Genomic DNA, 5,923 nt, shown 5'->3' with positions numbered 1-5,923 from the left:
AACAGCACCTCCAAGACTTAAGTCCAAGTCTGTTTATGTCTCTGTACTGCTTGTCCGGAGGCTCGCTTTGCAACCCGGGCATCTTATCCCTCGCTTGGAAGGCAGACTTGGTGCTGGGCCTTCTCCCCCTCATTCTCCTCAGCACACTGGGGCCGGAAGGAAGGTGAGCTAGTTTTCTTGGGCGCGACGTTGGTCAGCCAAAGCCAGCCAAGGACAACCACCCATGCACGCGGACAACACTTCCCAGTGCGTAAGGCACCTTACAGGCGCTCTCTGTTGGTTCTGGCTGCAGACTTCATACGTGAACAGAGCATGATCTCCTGCTCTGCAAAATGAGATCAAATGTTACAGGAAAGCCCCCGGAACAGCGTCAGACACAGACATTACTCTTTAAACAACAACGCGAGGGCCCTTCCCCTCTCCCTCCCAAGAGACGGCAGTAATGAGCAGCAGGGACATCAGTCTTACACGTGGAACCCCCCACACCCCCTCACCCCCAACCTCCCACCCCTCTCAGCCCCATCAGCTTTCTTCCCTGCAAGCAAGCCCGTCTTGGCACGCTGAGCCTCTCTCTCCTCTGGGCTACTTTCTCCCCCTTCCTCTCCACCTCACATCCCCTGCGGCTACAGGTCCTAAATGAACTTTCAACAGATACCGCATTGCAGGCCGAGAATCTAAAAGAAGACCCCAGATTTGAAATGGGGAAGGGATGCTTTGGGGGCAACAGGATGCAGAGCTTTTAAAGAGGGATGGGCTCAGGTCACTGTGGGGACAAAGGTACCAGGCCCTGAGAGACAGGCAGGTGAGTGAGTGCGCACGCTCCCGTGGGTCACATGGTTGCCATCGCATGTGTACAAGCGCACACACACACCAGCCAGAGGCCTGGGTAGAGCACACATCTGACAGTGACAGTCTCAGCACATGACCCCTGCTCGTGCTAAAAAAGAGCTATTTGGACCACCTGTTTTCCAGGTACTTTCTCAGGGGATGTTTAAAACATATATCGTCATAGATAATATATAAAAACATATGCCTTGTTTAACACGTGGCCAAGTGCCCTGAGGACCAGACCCCTTGGCCTGCCCCGTGGCCTCCTCAGCTGGCCCTGAGGTACTTCCACGGTTCCTTAGGGCTCCACGGAATGTTCTTTGAAAAGCAGCTTTTAAACCAGAGGAGGAAGAGACGCAGGGTTCGGGACTGGGTGGCAGAGGACTGTGCTTGACCCTTGGCTCGCATGACTTCAGCAGTTGCCAACGTGGCCTGAAGGGGCAGGTTGCCTGGGTATCCTGTGACTCAGTAGAGTCCCCGCACCAGGGCTGGGCGGTCACATCCTTGGTCCTCATTATGTGAGACCCTAACAAACCCCGGCTTAATGAAGGCCACTGCTGTTCGGATTCCCTGTTCCATGCAGGTCAGCTCAGGCCCTCCCCAATCGCTCATGCTATCCATTCCCTCCTGGCCCCCTGGATCCCAGGCTGACCCCGCAGTCCCACACGCACTCTTCCCCTGATCCAGCTCCTAACTTGACATTTACTCTCTCCCTCCGCACAAATCACTCAGGACGCCTTCTCTGCCAGATTCATCAAAGTAAATATCTTCAGGTCTCAGCTCTGCCTGGCACGTGGGATGCACTCAACGAATGAACCATCTTCCCAGCCCTGCTTTGCTCCCATTATCCTGGGGCTGCCCAACCCCAACCCCAACCCTGACCCTTCGGCCCTCCCCTAGCTCATATTTCTTACTGTCCAGAAGATCTCTATTTGGTTGACCTTCCCACCCCTGCCACAAACTTGTCTAGAGCAGAGCTTGTTATCTTTCCTTCCAAACCAGGGCCCCTTCCCACTGTCCCAATCATTGTTAGCCGTGCAATTAGCCTTAGGACCGCACAGTCATTGCTCTTCATTTCCCTCCTTTCTTGGCATCTCCTCCTTCTTTGGCTCCTGTCTGTTTTTTCTCAGCATGGGCTCCCAGACCGCAGTCCTCCCATCTCATGGCCTGCTCCTGATCCAGGCACATACTCTGTGCTGGGAGCGGTGGGAGGTTTTTCCTTCGAGCTTTGCACGGACCCCAGACACCAACCAGACATAGCCATTGCCAGTGCCTTGATAGAGATGGGTTGGCAAGTGAGTGTTGGAGGCATATGTGGGATGAAAGGATGAAAGAATGAATGGATGGCCCTCTGCTGGCTTCTCCTCACGGAGAAGGGTCACCCATGTTCTATCTGCCCAAGGTTAACACAGTAATTCTGAGGACTGGCTGGAGGCTCTTCTTAATTCTTCATTTGTTTCATCCTCAAAACCAATCTGGAAACAGTTTCCCTCTGTTCACCCTCACACCATGCACGCTCTCTCCCTTTCTCCTGCCCCTGGACCACTGCCCTTCAGTGGCACCACATGACATCTGGGGAAGGCGCCATGACGGGCCATTGTTGGTCAGCTCACACCCTGCCTGTGAAAACAAAAGGTCCAGGCCCATCCACTCAGCAAGGGGGCTTCTCCTGCTTCTATGCACCCCCCAGCTTCTTTCTTCACCTCTGTCTAGAGAACACTTCGAAGCTTCCCTCTCTCTTCAACATTTACCCTATGACGCTATCTTCCAAAGAAATAGATAAATAACAAGAAAGGAAGGAAAGAACAAAGGAAGGAAGGAAGGAAGGAAGGAAGGAAGGAAGAAAGGAAGGAAGGAAGGAAGAAAGAATAATTTTTTCTCACATAGGCAAGGCCAACTCACTTTCCTTACCACCCACCCCCCCCCCCCCACTGAAGACTCCAACCCTTGAAGCTACCAAAATGTGCTCCTCACATGAAGAGTGGGACAGAGGATCTTGCCACATAGCCTGCTTTCTACGTATAACCATATGTCTGGGATGAGCCTTTGGGTTCCCCGCACCCCCTACTGCTCAAAGTCTAACTGTGTCAACTGGTTTATGCAGGGCTATGAACCTTCCTGAGAAAACAGTTTGGGATTTGGACAAACACGGGCATAGCTGGTGTCATTAATGGGGTCTTCAAGGAGGTCAGATTGCAGTGATAAAACTTCAGGGTCTAGATCCCAAAGGGAAAATGCAGCACCCTTCAGAATCAGTCTAGACACAGGAGCTGAGCCACAGCAGAGATGGCTCAGCACAGAACAAGGCTAACATGAGGTTCCCTTGGCCCAGCCTTCTTAGTGGCCTAGATGCTTCTGCAAAGAAAAGGCCATGTACATGCACCGTTTAAAGAGCTAGGGGTTCAAGCGGCTCGGTACAGGTGTCACAGAGGAAGCGGAGGCTTGTCCTCTCCCATTTTGCAGATACTCAGCTAATGGCCTTGCCCATGCCCAGCGAGCCACGAAGGCCACCCTCCGAGAGGCAGCCTGAGCAGAGAGATGATGGGGGCACAGTCAAGAGGCAAGCAGCATCAGCAGATGAGAGAAGCAAAGAAATTCCTGAGAGCAGTGCGAGCCCCAGGCAGTGCCTGAGATGGATGGGAGGACCCACGAGGGGGGTGAGGGGAGGGAGCAGGGGGGACAGTGACAGGGGGGACAAGTTCCCAGCAGCAAGCTATTCCTCCGGTACCAGGAACCAGGCACACAGATCACAGTGACCTCGTTGTACCCACGGGAGGCAAGGTGAAGGAGCATCCAGATTACATAAGGAATCCTCCAGGTCAAGGTACATCAAGCAAGTCCAGGGAATGAACTAGGGAGAAAAGAAAAACAAGACGATTGGCTTCCAAAACCCTGAGCACATTTGAGAAGGCTGCGTAGGGACCGTGCCTGTGCAGAGGCTAAGTTTGGTCATGGCTGGATATGAGATGGAGCATGGGGCAGAAAGCCAGTCACTGGTGTCCCCTCAGCCCACCCTAAGCCAGCTGTGTCCTCAGAGTTGGGACAGTTAGCTCCAAAACACAGGAAGCCTTGGAGAGGAGAGACTTTTTTTTTCTTGGATAGGCAACTGGGCTTTTCACAAAAGCAAATAATTAAAAGTAGCATTTGGATGGTTTCTCACACACATTAGCCTGCATGAGTCCCACGGCAGCCTTGTGAAGCATGGCCGTCCACACTTCAAAAGGAAAGAAGGAAAAGTTCTGCAACATTACATCGGACCCAAGTTATTTCAGCCGCCCTGTACTCCTCGCTCTGCTAAACGGGAAGGGGGTTGGGGAGAGCTCAGGGACATCTTGGCAAAACACTGCAAGCCAGCCACTTGATACGTATAATACATATGAAAATGTTTGATACTGGTGCGCCTGGGTGGCTCAGCCAGTTAAGGGGCTGCCTATGGCTCAGGTCATGATCCTGAGGTCCCGGGATTGAGCCCCATGTCAGGCTCCCTGCTCATCCCCCACCGCAGTCCCGCTTGTGTTTTCTCACTCGCTCGCTTACTCTCTCCCTCTCAAATAAATAAATAAAATCTTTTTTTTTAAGAAAATATGTGATATTAAATGTTGCCAAGTACAAACTGGGCAGGTTTTTGAGAACCAGGAAATCTTATAAACTAATAGGATGTTGTGAGATTCAGGAAAATTCAGGAACTATCTGAGCCGGTGTTCAGTGTGCTTCAGAGTTAGTTAAAAATATGTGTGTGCAAACCCCACCCTTAAACTACTACATAGGAATTTCTGGGGGCCTCCCTATATTTGATAAGCTGCCCTAGTGATTCTACTGTATGTGAAAAGTCTGAGAACTCATGATCTAGGTTATCATTTACCTTAACTTACAATGATTGAGACAATAATTAACTGGTTTGTAAAAACTCACATTTATTGATTGCCGTATATTTCTCTCTGATACCAGTGAATCTTCATGGGCACTTACTCTCTGCCATATATGCATGTTCTGATTTAATTTCCATAAGAACTCCATAGGGTTAGTAGTATTATCCTCATGAGCTTTATACAGGGGGGATCTACAGTTCAGAGAGATGGAGTGAGCTGCTCGAAGCAGCCTTTTAGTTAATGTGTGGCAAAGCTGGGCTCTGACCCAGAGGTGCCTGTCTCCAAGCCCAAGCTCCTTCCATTGCACCCATGACTTCCTCCTCCCTTATGTGAGGCTGGCTCCAGGGCCGGGCCAGCAGGGTCTGGAAGCGCCTCGAATGCCTTGGAAAATAAGAAGCACAATTCTGGGCACAGACGCAGTCATGTCTCATTGTAGCGGCAAATAAAGACTTTTTGAGAAGTTGTTGAGCAAAGATTAGGAGCATGTGTGGCCCCATAAATGCTAGAAGCAAGAGACAGCTTGTCCATAAAAGAATTATGGGAGATTAGAAAGGGAGTTTGAGGTGAGGTCGATAAGAGTGGTTGGAGAAAGGGAGGCTGTCTGAAGGAATGTACTTCATGGTTTGAATCTAGAATCTGTGGAAAGCGAGGGAGTGAGGTATTAAGGTTGAAGGTGTTATGAAAGGGAAGTTGGGTAGAAGGGAGAGGAAGGAAGCTTCCAGATGGAGGGCAGGGGTTCAAGGATAAGGTTGGTGTAAATGGGGGGCAGAGGCTGTATGAAAGCAAGAGAGACAGAGACAAAGACAGAGACAGAGAGGCAGAGACAGAGGGAGGCAGAGGCAAGCAGTGGGCTCATTATTTCTGAGCAGTCAAACTTATAACTAGCAAGATTTTAGAGACAAGCTCTGGTTCCACATTCCAGAATTTTGATCTCAGGACCTTTTTACTCTCTAAAAAAATGTGAGCAGCCCAAGAGCCTTTATTTATGTGGGTTATAGGTAATAATATTTGCTGTGTTATAGATCAAGAGTGAGACATTTTAAAAACCTGTATTTATTAATTCATTTAAAAGTAACAATAATAAAATCACTGGTGTTAATATAGATAATATATTTTCATGGAAAATTGCTATATTTTTTTTAAAATAGTGAACTGGGTGTCATTATTATATATATTTGCACATCTCCTTAATGTCTGGCTTAATAGAAGATAGCTGGATTCCGTAC

This window comes from Meles meles, chromosome 15 (genome assembly GCF_922984935.1).
Source record: "Meles meles chromosome 15, mMelMel3.1 paternal haplotype, whole genome shotgun sequence".
NCBI lineage: Eukaryota > Metazoa > Chordata > Mammalia > Carnivora > Mustelidae > Meles > Meles meles.
This window is presented reverse-complemented; position numbering follows the sequence as displayed.